Source organism: Muntiacus reevesi, chromosome 16 (assembly GCF_963930625.1).
Source record: "Muntiacus reevesi chromosome 16, mMunRee1.1, whole genome shotgun sequence".
Classification (NCBI taxonomy): Eukaryota; Metazoa; Chordata; class Mammalia; order Artiodactyla; family Cervidae; genus Muntiacus; species Muntiacus reevesi.
Window position 1 is genome coordinate 49,622 of NC_089264.1, and position 10,290 is coordinate 59,911.

Consider the following 10,290-nt stretch of genomic DNA (forward strand, 5'->3'; position numbering starts at 1 on the left):
CCAGGCTCCCAGGCTCCCAGGCGCGGGCTCGTGTGCAGCGGACCCCAGGCTCCCAAGCGCTGGATCGGGAGCTGATGGCCCCAGGCCCCCAGCCTCCCAGGCTCCCAGGCGCTGCTAGGGTGCTGCGGACCCCAGGCCCCCAGCCTCCCAGGCTCCCAGGCTCCCAGGCGCGTTCTATGGTGCTGCGGACCCCAGGCCCCCAGCCTCCCAGGCTCCCAGGCTCCCAGGCGCGGGCTAGGGTGCTGCGGACCCCAGGCCCCCAGCCTCCCAGGCTCCCAGGCTCCCAGGCGCGGGCTCGTGTGCAGCGCACCCCAGGCTCCCAAGCGCGGGCTCGGGAGCTGATGGCCCCAGGCCCCCAGCCTCCCAGGCTCCCAGGCTCCCAGGCGCTGCTAGGGTGCTGCGGACCCCAGGCTCCCAGGCGCGGGCTAGAGTGCTGCGGACCCCAGGCCCCCAGCCTCCCAGGCTCCCAGGCTCCCAGGCGCGTTCTATGATGCTGCGGACCCCAGACTCCCAGGCTCCCAGCCTCCCAGGCTCCCAGGCTCCCAGGCGCGGGCTCGTGTGCAGCGGACCCCAGGCTCCCAAGCGCTGGATCGGGAGCTGATGGCCCCAGGCCCCCAGCCTCCCAGGCTCCCAGGCGCTGCTAGGGTGCTGCGGACCCCAGGCCCCCAGACTCCCAGGCTCCCAGGCTCCCAGGCGCTGCTAGGGTGCTGCGGATCCCAGGCCCACAGTCTCCCAGGCTCCCAGGCTCCCAGGCGCGGGCTCGTGTGCTGCGGACCCCAGGCTCCCAAGCGCGGGCTCGTGCGATGAGGGCCCCAGGCCCCCATCCTCCCAGGCTCCCAGGCTCCCATTCTCCCAGGCGCTGCTAGGGTGCTGTGGACCCCAGGCCCCCAGGCTCACAGGCGCGGGCTAGGGTGCTGAGGACCCCAGGCCCGCAGCCTCCCAGGCTCCCAGGCTCCCAGGCGCGGGATAGGGTGCTGCGGACCCCAGGTACCCAGGCTCCCAGGCTCCCAGGCTCGGGCTCGTGTGCTGCGGACCCCAGGCTCCCAAGCGCGGGCTCGGGAGCTGAGGGCCCCAGGCTCCCAGGCTCCCAGGCTCCCAGGCTCCCATGCGCGGGCTCAGGTCCTGCGGACCCCAGGCTCCCACGCTCCCAGGCTCCCAGGCTCCCAGGCGCTGCTAGGGTGCTGCGGACCCCAGGCTCCCAGGCTCCCAGGCGCGGGCTAATGTGCTGCGGACCCAAGGCCCCCAGCCTCCCAGGCTCCCAGGCTCCCAGGCGCGGTCTATGGTGCTGCGGACCCCAGACTCCCAGGCTCCCAGGCTCCCAGGCTCCCAGGCGCGGGCTCGGGTGCTGCGGACCCCAGGCTCCCAGGCTCCCAGGCTCCAAGGCGCGGGCTCGGGAGCTGAGGGCCCCAGGCTCCCAGGCTCGCAGGCGCTGGCTAGGGTGCTGCGGTTCCCAGGCCCCCAGCCTCCCAGGCTCCCAGGCTCCCAGGCTCCCAGGCGCGGGCTCGTGTGATGCGGACCCCAGGCTCCCAAGCGCGGGCTCGGGAGCTGAGGGCCCCAGGCTCCCAGGCTCCCAGGCTCCCAGGCTCCCATGCGCGGGCTCAGGTGCTGCGGACCGCAGGCTCCCAAGCTCCCAGGCTCCCAGGCTCCCAGGCGCTGCTAGGGTGCTGCGGACCCCAGGCTCCCAGGCTCCCAGGCGCGGGCTAGGGTGCTGCGGACCCCAGGCCACCAGCCTCCCAGGCTCCCAGGCTCCCAGGCGCGGTCTATTGTGCTGCGGACCCCAGACTCCCAGGCTCCCAGGCTCCCAGGCTCCCAGGTGCGGGATAGGGTGCTGCGGACCCCAGGCCCCCAGGCTCCCAGGCTCCCAGGCTCCCAGGCGCGGTCTATGGTGCTGCGGACCCCAGACTCCCAGGCTCCCAGGCTCCCAGGCTCCCAGGCGCGGGCTCGGGTGCTGCGGACCCCAGGCTCCCAGGCTCCCAGGCTCCAAGGCGCGGGCTCGGGAGCTGAGGGCCCCAGGCTCCCAGGCTCGCAGGCGCTGGCTAGGGTGCTGCGGTTCCCAGGCCCCCAGCCTCCCAGGCTCCGAGGCTCCCAGGCTCCCAGGCGCGGGCTCGTGTGATGCGGACCCCAGGCTCCCAAGCGCGGGCTCGGGAGCTGAGGGCCCCAGGCTCCCAGGCTCCCAGGCTCCCAGGCTCCCATGCGCGGGCTCAGGTGCTGCGGACCGCAGGCTCCCAAGCTCCCAGGCTCCCAGGCTCCCAGGCGCTGCTAGGGTGCTGCGGACCCCAGGCTCCCAGGCTCCCAGGCGCGGGCTAGGGTGCTGCGGACCCCAGGCCACCAGCCTCCCAGGCTCCCAGGCTCCCAGGCGCGGTCTATTGTGCTGCGGACCCCAGACTCCCAGGCTCCCAGGCTCCCAGGCTCCCAGGTGCGGGATAGGGTGCTGCGGACCCCAGGCCCCCAGGCTCCCAGGCTCCCAGGCTCCCAGGCGCTGGCTCGGGGTCTGAGGGCCCCAGGCCCCCAGCCTCCCAGGCTCCCAGGCGCGGGATGCGGTGCTGCGGACCCCAGGCCCCCAGGCTCCCAGGCTCCCAGGCTCCCAGGCGCGGGCTCGGGAGCTGAGGGCCCCAGGCTCCCAGGCTCCCAGGCTCCCAGGCGCGGGCTAGGGTGCTGCGTACCCCAGGCTCCGAGGCGCGGGCTAGGGTGCTGCGGACCCCAGGGCCCCAGCCTCCCAAACTCCCAGGCTCCCAGGCGTGGTCTAGGGTGCTGCGGACCCCAGAACCCAGGCTCCCAGGCTCCCAGGCGCTGCTAGGGTGCTGCCGACCCCATGCACCCAGGCTCCCAGGCTCCCAGGCGCGGGCTCGTGTGCTGAGGATCCCAGGCTACCAGGCTCCCAGGCGAAGATCGAAAGCTGCTGAAAACCAGTATCCGGCCTCCCGTGCGTTTGCTCGGGAGATGCGTGCCCCAGGCTCCCAAGCGCGTGCTCGTGAGCAGGGACCCCAAGGCTCATAGGCTAACAGGTGCGTTCTCGGGAGATTGTGCCCGCAGGCTCACAGGCTCCCAGGCGCGTGCTCGTGTGCTGCGCACCCCAGGCTCCCAGGCGCGTGCACGTGAGCTGGGAACCCAAGGCTCACAGGCTACCAGGCGCGGGATCGGGGGCTGGGCTTCACAGGCTCCCAGGCGCGGGCTCGTGTGCTGCGCACCCCAGGCTCCCAGGCGCTGGCTCGTGAGCTGCATCTCCCTGGGTTCGAGTGCAGGCCCGGGAGCTGCCTCCCCCAGGTTCAAAGGCAACCAGGCGCGGGTTCCGGAGCTGCGGCCCCAGGATCCCAGGCTCCCAGGCTCCCTGGCGCGGGCTAGGGTGCTGCCGACCCCAGGCCCCCAGCCTCCCAGGCTCCCAGGCTCCCAGGCGCGGGCTCGTGTGCTGCGGACCCCAGGCTCCCAAGCGCGGGCTCGGGAGCTGAGGGCCCCAGGCCCCCAGCCTCCCAGGCTCCCAGGCTCCCAGGCGCGGGATAGGGTGCTGCGGACCCCAGGTCCCCAGGCTCCCAGGCTCCCAGGCGCGGGCTCGTGTGCTGCGGACCCCAGGCTCCCAAGCGCGGGCTCGGGAGCTGAGGGCCCCAGGCTCCCAAGCACCCAGGCTCCCAGGCTCCCAGGCGCGGGCTCAGGTCCTGCGGACCCCAGGCTCCAAAGCTCCCAGGCTCCCAGGCTCCCAGGCGCTGCTAGAGTGCTGCGGACCCCAGACTCCCAGGCTCCCAGGCTCCCAGGCGCTGCTGGTGTGCTGCGTACCCCAGGCTCCCAGGCTCCCAGGCGCGGGCTAGGGTGCTGCCGACCCCATGCCCCCAGCCTCCCAGGCTCCCAGGCTCCCAGGCGCGGTCTATGGTGCTGCGGACCCCAGACTCCCAGGCTCCCAGGCTCCCAGGCTCCCAGGCGCCGGCTCGGGTGCTGCGGACCCCAGGCTCCCAGGCTCCCAGGTTCCCAGGCTCCCAGGCGCGGGCTCGGGAGCTGAGGGCCCCAGGCTCCCAGGCTCCCAGGCGCGGGCTAGTGTGCTGCGGACCCCAGGCCCCCAGCCTCCCAGGCTCCCAGGCTCCCAGGCTCCCAGGCGCGGGCTCGTGTGCTGCGGACCCCAGGCTCCCAAGCGCAGGCTCGGGAGCTGAGGGCCCCAGGCTCCCAGGCTCCCAGTCTCCTAGGCGCGGGCTCAGGTCCTGCGGACCCCAGGCTCCCAAGCTCCTAGGCTCCCAGGCGCTGCTAGGGTGCTGCGGACCCCAGGCTCCCAGGCTCCCAGGCGCGGGCTAGGGTGCTGCGGACCCCAGGCCCCCAGCCTCCCAGGCTCCCAGGCTCCCAGGCGCGGTCTATTGTGCTGCGGACCCCAGACTCCCAGGCTCCCAGGCTCCCAGGCTCCCAGGCTCCCAGGCGCTGCTAGGGTGCTGCGGACCCCAGGCTCCCAGGCTCCCAGGCTCCCAGGCTCCCAGGCTCCCAGGCGCGGGGTCGTGTGCTGCGGACCCCAGGCTCCCAAGCGCGGGCTCGGGAGCTGAGGGTCCCAGGCTCCCAGGCTACCAGGCTCCTAGGCGCGTGCTCAGGTCCTGCGGACCCCAGGCTCCCAAGCTCCCAGGCTCCCAGGCTCCCAGGCGCGGGATAATGTGCTGCGGACCCCAGGCCCCCAGGCTCCCAGGCTCCCAGGCTCCCAGGCGCGGGCTCGTGTGCTGAGGCCCCAAGGCTCCCAGGCTCCCAGGCTCCCAGGCGCGGGCTCGTGTGCTGCGGACCCCAGGCTCCCAGGCGCGGGCTCGGGTGCTGCGGACCCCAGACTCCCAGGCTCCCATGCTCCCAGGCGCGGGCTCGTGTGCTGCGGACCCCAGGCTCCCAAGCGCGGGCTCGGGAGCTGAGGGCCCCAGGCTCCCAGGCTCCCAGGCTCCCAGGCGCGGGCTCACGTCCTGCCGACCCCAGGCTCCCAAGCTCCCAGGCTCCCAGGCTCCCAGGCGCTGCTAGGGTGCTGCGGACCCCAGGCTCCCAGGCTCCCAGGCGCGGGCTAGGGTGCTGCGGACCCTAGAACCCAGGCTCCCAGGCTCCCAGGCTTCTAGGCGCGGGCTTGAGTGCTGCGGACCCGAGGCTCTCAGGCGCTGGCTTCTCAGCTGCATCTATCTGGCTTCGAGTGCAGGCCCGGGAGCTGCCTCCCCCAGGTTCAAAGGCAACCATGCGTGGGTTCCGGAGCTGCGGCCCCAGGATCCCAGGCTGCCAGGCTCCCAGGCGCGGGCTAGGGTGCTGCGGACCCCAGGCCCCCAGCCTCCCAGGCTCCCAGGCTACCAGGCGCGGGCTCGGGAGCTGAGGGCCCCAGGCTCCCAGGCTCCCAGGCTCCTAGGCGCGGGGTAGGGTGGTGCGGATCCCAGGCTCCCAGGCTCCCAGGCTCCCAGGCGCGGGCTAGGGTGCTGCGGACCCCAGGCCCCCAGCCTCCCAAACTCCCAGGCTCCCAGGCGTGGTCTAGGGTGCTGCGGACCCCAGAACCCAGGCTCCCAGGCTCCCAGTCTCCCAGGCGCTTCTAGGGTGCTGCCGACCCCATGCTCCCAGGCTCCCAGGCTCCCAGGCGCGGGCTCGTGTGCTGAGGATCCCAGGCTCCCAGGCTCCCAGGCGAAGATCGAAAGCTGCTCAAAACCAGTATCCGGCCTCCCGTGCGTTTGCTCGGGAGATGCGTGCCCCAGGCTCCCAAGCGCGTGCTCGTGAGCTGGGACCACAAGGCTCATAGGCTAACAGGTGCGTTCTCGGGAGATTGTGCCCGCAGGCTCACAGGCTCTCAGGCGCGTGCTCGTGTGCTGCGCACCCCAGGCTCCCAGGCGCGTGCACGTGAGCTGGGAACCCAAGGCTCACAGGCTACCAGGCGCGGGATCGGGGGCTGGGCTTCACAGGCTCCCAGGCGCGGGCTCGTGTGCTGCGCACCCCAGGCTCCCAGGCGCTGGCTCGTGAGCTGCATCTCCCTGGCTTCGAGTGCAGGCCCGGGAGCTGCCTCCCCCAGGTTCAAAGGCAACCAGGCGCGGGTTCCGGAGCTGCGGCCCCAGGATCCCAGGCTCCCAGGCTCCCTGGCGCGGGCTAGGGTGCTGCGGACCCCAGGCCCCCAGCCTCCCAGGCTCCCAGGCTCCCAGGCGCGGGATAGGGTGCTGCGGACCCCAGGTCCCCAGGTTCCGAGGCTCCCAGGCTCGGGCTCGTGTGCTGCGGACCCCAGGCTCCCAAGCGCGTGCTCGGGAGCTGAGGGCCCCAGGCCCGCAGCTTCCCAGGCTCCCAGGCTCCCAGGCGCGGATTAGGGTGCTGCGGACCCCAGGTCCCCAGGTTCCGAGGCTCCCAGGCTCGGGCTCGTGTGCTGCGGACCCCAGGCTCCCAAGCGCGGGCTCGCGAGCTGAGGGCCCCAGGCTCCCAGGCGCCCAGGCTCCCAGGCTCCCATGCGCGGGCTCAGGTCCTGCGGACCCCAGGCTCCCACGCTCCCAGGCTCCCAGGCTCCCAGGCGCTGCTAGGGTGCTGCGGACCCCAGGCTCCCAGGCTCACAGGCGCGGGCTCGTGTGCTGCGGAACGCAGGCTCCCAGGCGCGGGCTCGGGTGCTGCGGACCCCAGACTCCCAGGCACCCAGGCTCCCAGGCGCGGGCTCGTGTGCTGCGGACCCCAGGCTCCCAAGCGCGGGCTCGGGAGCAGAGGGCCCCAGGCTCCCAGGCTCCCAGGCTCCAGGCGCGGGCTCAGGTCCTGCGGACCCCAGGCTCCCAAGCTCCCAGGCTCCCAGGCTCCCAGGCGCTGCTAGTGTGCTGCGGACCCCAGGCTCCCAGGCTCCCAGGCGCGGGCTAGGGTGCTGCGGACCCCAGAACCCAGGCACCCAGGCTCCCAGGCTCCCAGGCGCGGGCTCGGGAGCTGAAAGCCCTAGGCTCCCAGGCTCCCAGGCGCGGGCTAGGGTGCTGCGGACCCCAGTCTCCCAGGCTCCCAGGCACCCAGGCGCGGGCTCGTGTGCAGCGGACCCCAGGCTCCCAAGCGCGGGCTCGGGAGCTGATGGCCCCAGGCCCCCAGCCTCCCAGGCTCCCAGGCTCCCAGGCGCTGCTAGGGTGCTGCTGACCCCAGGCTCCCAGGCTCCCAGGCGCGGGCTAGGGTGCTGCGGACCCCAGGCCCCCAGCCTCCCAGGCTCCCAGGCTCCCAGGCGCGGTCTATGGTGCTGCGGACCCCAGACTCACAGGCTCCCAGGCTCCCAGGCTCCCAGGCTCCCACGCGCTGCTAGGGTGCTGCGGACCCCAGGCCCCCAGCCTCCCAGGCTCCCAGGCGCCCATTCTCCCAGGCGCTCCTAGGGTGCCGCGGACCCCAGGCTCCCAGGCTCCCAGGCGCGGGCTAGGGTGCTGCGGACCCCAGGCCCCCAGCCTCCCAGGCTCCCAGGATCCCAGGCGCGGTCTATGGTGCTTCGGACCCCAGAATCCCATATTCCCAGGCTCCCAGGCGCGGGCTCGTGTGCTGCGGACCCCATGCTTCCAAGCGCGGGCTCGGGAGCTGAGCGCCCCAGGACCGCAGCCTCCTAAGCTCCCAGGCTCCCAGGCGCGGGATAGGGTGCTGCGGACCCCAGGTCCCCAGGTTCCGAGGCTCCCAGGCTCGGGCTCGTGTGCTGCGGACCACAGGCTCCCAAGCGCGGGCTCGGGAGCTGAGGGCCCCAGGCTCCCAGGCTCCCAGGTCCCATGCGCGGGCTCAGGTCCTGCGGACCCCAGGCTCCCAGGCTCCCAGGCTCCCAGGCTCCCAGGCGCTGCTAGGGTGCTGCGGACCCCAGGCTCCCAGGTTCCCAGGCGCGGGCTAGGGTGCTGCGGACCCCAGGCCCCCAGCCTCCCAGGCTCCCAGGCTCCCAGGCGCGGTCTATGGTGCTGCGGACCCCAGACTCCCAGGCTCCCAGGCTCCCAGGCTCCCAGGCGCGGGCTAGGGTGCTGCGCACCCCAGGCTCCCAGGCTCCCAGGCTCCCAGGCTCCAAGGCGCGGGCTCGGGAGCTGAGGGCCCCAGGCTCCCAGGCTCCCAGGCGCTGGCTAGGGTGCTGCGGATCCCAGGCCCGCAGCCTCCCAGGCTCCCAGGCTCCCAGGCTCCCAGACGCGGGCTCGTGTGCTGCGGACCCCAGGCTCCCAAGCGCGGGCTCGGGAGCTGAGGGCCCCAGGCTCCCAGGCTCCCAGGCTCCCAGGCTCCCAGGCGCGGGCTCAGGTCTTGCGGACCGCAGGCTCCCATGCTCCCAGGCTTCCAGGCTCCCAGGCGCTGCTAGGGTGCTGCGGACCCCAGGCTCCCAGGCTCCCAGGCGCGGGCTAGGGTGCTGCGGACCCCAGGCCACCAGCCTCCCAGGCTCTCAGGCTCCCAGGCGCGGTCTATTGTGCTGCGGACCCCAGACTCCCAGACTCCCAGGCTCCCAGGCTCCCAGGCTCCCAGGCGCGGGCTCGGGAGCTGAGGGCCCCAGGCTCCCAGGCTCCCAGGCTCCCAGGCGCGGGCTCAGGTCCTGCGGACCGCAGGCTCCCAAGCTCCCAGGCTCCCAGGCTCCCAGGCGCTGCTAGGGTGCTGCGGACCCCAGGCTCCCCGGCTCCCAGGCGCGGGCTAGGGTGCTGCGGACCCCAGGCCACCAGCCTCCCAGGCTCCCAGGCTCCCAGGCGCGGTCTATTGTGCTGCGGACCCCAGACTCCCAGGCTCCCAGGCTCCCAGGCTCCCAGGCACGGGATAGGGTGCTGCGGACCCCAGGCCCCCAGGCTCCCAGGCTCCCAGGCGCGGGCTCGTGTGCTGCGGACCCCAGGCTCCCAAGCGCGGGCTCGGGAGCTGAGGGCCCCAGGCCCCCAGCCTCCCAGGCTCCCAGGCTCCCAGGCGCGGGCTCGTGTGCTGCGGACCCCAGGCTCCCAAGCGCGGGCTCGGGAGCTGAGGGCCCCAGGCCCCCAGCCTCCCAGGCTCCCAGGCTCCCAGGCGCGGGCTCGTGTGCTGCGGACCCCAGGCTCCCAAGCGCGGGCTCGGGAGCTGAGGGCCCCAGGCCCCCAGCCTCCCAGGCTCCCAGGCTTCCAGGTGCGGGATAGGGTGCTGCGGACCCCAGGTCCCCAGGCTCCCAGGCGCGGGCTCGTGTGCTGCGGACCCCAGGCTCCCAAGCGCGGGCTCGGGAGCTGAGGGCCCCAGGCTCCCAAGCTCCCAGGCTCCCAGGCGCGGGCTCAGGTCCTGCGGACCCCAGGCTCCCAAGCTCCCAGGCTCCCAGGCTCCCAGGCGCTGCTAGGGTGCTGCGGACCCCAGGCTCCCAGGCTCCCAGGCGCGGGCTAGGGTGCTGCGGACCCAAGGCCCCCAGCCTCCCAGGCTCCCAGGCTCCCAGGCGCGGTCTATTGTGCTGCGGACCCCAGACTCCCAGGCTCCCAGGCTCCCAGGCTCCCAGGCGCAGCTAGGGTGCTGCGTACCCCAGGCTCCCAGGCTCCCAGGCGCGGGCTAGGGTGCTGCGGACCCCATGCCCCCAGCCTCCCAGGCTCCCAGGCTCCCAGGCGCGGTCTATGGTGCTGCGGACCCCAGACTCCCAGGCTCCCAGGCTCCCAGGCTCCCAGGCGCGGGCTCGGTTGCTGCGGACCCCAGGCTCCCAGGCTCCCAGGCTCCCAGGCTCCCAGGCGCGGGCTCGGTTGCTGCGGACCCCAGGCTCCCAGGCTCCCAGGCTCCCAGGCTCTCAGGCGCGGGCTAGGGTGCTGCGGACCCCAGGCCCCCAGCCTCCCAGGCTCCCAGGCTCCCAGGCTCCCAGGCGCGGGCTCGTGTGCTGCGGACCCCAGGCTCCCAAGCGCGGGCTCGGGAGCTGAGGGCCCCAGGCTCCCAGGCTCCCAGGCTCCTAGGCGCGGTCTCAGGTCCTGCGGACCCCAGGCTCCCAGGCTCCCAGGCGCGGGCTCGGGTGATGCGGACCCCAGGCTCCCAGGCTCCCAGGCTCCCAGGCTCCCAGGCGCTGCTAGGATGCTGCGGACCCCAGGCTCCCAGGCTCCCAGGCGCGGGCTAGGGTGCTGCGGACCCCAGGCCCCCAGCCTCCCAGGCTCCCAGGCTCCCAGGCGCTGTCTATGGTGCTGCGGACCCCAGACTACCAGGCTCCCAGGCTCCCAGGCCACCAGGCGCTGCTAGGGTGCTGCGGACCCCAGGCTTCGAGGCTCCCAGGCGCGGGCTAGGATGCTGCGGACCCCAGGCTCCCAGGCGCGGGCTCGTGAGCTGCATCTCCCTGGCTTCGAGTGCAGGCCCGGGAGCTGCCTCTCCCAGGTTCAAAGGCAACATGGCGCGGGCTCAGGTCCTGCGGACCCCAGGCTCCCAGGCTCCCAGGCTCCCCGGCGCGGGCTCGGGAGC